At 43.5% G+C, this 1,479-nt stretch overlaps 1 protein-coding gene across 2 annotated transcripts in view; it reads right to left on the bottom strand.

Moving 5' to 3' along the window:
- The window catches only part of LOC101856910, a 106,592-nt gene extending 105,538 nt beyond the window's left edge, over nt 1–1,054 (bottom strand). Inside the window, exons 1-2 of one of the 2 annotated variants that reach the window (XM_013086238.2) lie at nt 931–1,054; nt 252–517 (exon numbers count right to left, since the gene is read on the bottom strand). The gene's annotated coding sequence lies outside the window, so the exon portion shown is untranslated. The remainder of the gene's footprint in view (nt 1–251; nt 518–930) is intronic. The other variant, XM_005105005.3, reaches the window with a different exon arrangement.
- Nucleotides 1,055–1,479: the final 425 nt, after the last annotated feature.

The raw sequence follows: 1,479 nt of genomic DNA, 5'->3' as shown, positions 1-1,479 counted from the left end.
CCCCTTTTTCCAAAAGCAAAACTAACGAAAACAACAAAAACAGCAACAACAACAATAACGACAACCCCCCGCCCAAACCCAATTTAAAAAATAACAGCCAAACAAAATCACACAATCTCCACAATCACTTCACCCTACCCCTTTTTTCTTTTTAAAAAAAAAAACCCAGTTAAAAACAAATGCTATATTTATACTCAATCGTTCAAACAACTCTCTCGTAATCACAAACTGTGTTATTGCCCATAACTTACCAGATACGACCTCGCATGTATTCGTCAGAAGAGATCCGATGTGTGCTAGCTGTTTAAGCACCCACCGCGTCTCTTTTTAACATAGGAAACACCACAGTCCATCACTTTTGGGCCAGACTTTCTTTCAGATTGCTGTTTAGTCTGATAATCTTTACTAATCACAACTTTTTCAGTTGGAATTATTGTGTCACGGACGACAGGTTTATAGTTTCACAAAATTGGGGAAATCCAATATCACCCCAGTCCATTCCAAAATGCACGTAGTTCTTTAAAAAAAGAAAACAACCAACAATAAAAAAAAAGAAAAACAAGAAGAAACTAAAATTAAAATCGAAATAGTTTCTCAGATTAGAAGCTATGGGTACTGCCGACGAGACTATTAGTCAATGAAACTGAATTAATTGATTGTTGTTTACACGTCTTAAATTGAATATATTTTCAAAAATCAGCAAACCTGAAATCCAATATCGCTTTAAACACTCTGAACTAGCATTTCCGTTCAGGAAAGATTAATGTCTCAGGAAAGGTACAGTGACATTTTAAAAAAATCTATCACGGCGTGTCGAACGAGCAGCCAATCAAAAACAAGAATCCGATCAAGCAATTAGAAAATAAACCATCTGTCATTTAAAACCATCGAGCCACATGATTTGTCGTCCGTTAATAGACAAACGAGTACCTGCGAGTCACGCAGTCAAGATTCCAACGAGCCAAACTTCTTCCCCTCAACTCACTCAAAAGCGGCGTAATGACAGGTTATCTTGTCTCGCGCGCGGTTCAGGTCCGCGGGAGGTTTGGCCTACACCGTTCTGGTGCCACAGCGCTCGGCGCGCGGCAAATCTTCTTCGCCGGAGAGCGAGTTTCTTTTAGTTCTTCATTTATTCTCTCTTCCCTGTGAGGGGCAAATAACCGAGGGAGGGAGGGGGGGGGGAGGGGAATCTCCGCCTGCTCACTCGTACTCACACACTCGGAAAGGTGAGAGGGAAAGAGGAGAAAGGGAGGGGATTGGGAAGAGGGTGGAGGGGAGGGGAGGAGGTGGGGGAGGAGGAGAGGAGGGATGGCGAGGTAGACTCAACGACGTCACATCGTCCGGCAAGCGTGATAGTATGGTTCCGACTAGTCCTACAGTACGCACGACCTCACGTGGTCTCACATACCATCGACGCTCTCCCGGTCATGCTGTGGGCTTGGACTCGATCACAGTAGAAGTCTTTTCTTTAAACCACCC

Source organism: Aplysia californica, unplaced genomic scaffold (genome assembly GCF_000002075.1).
Source record: "Aplysia californica isolate F4 #8 unplaced genomic scaffold, AplCal3.0 scaffold00446, whole genome shotgun sequence".
NCBI classification, from domain to species: domain Eukaryota; kingdom Metazoa; phylum Mollusca; class Gastropoda; order Aplysiida; family Aplysiidae; genus Aplysia; species Aplysia californica.
This window is presented reverse-complemented; position numbering and strand designations above follow the sequence as displayed.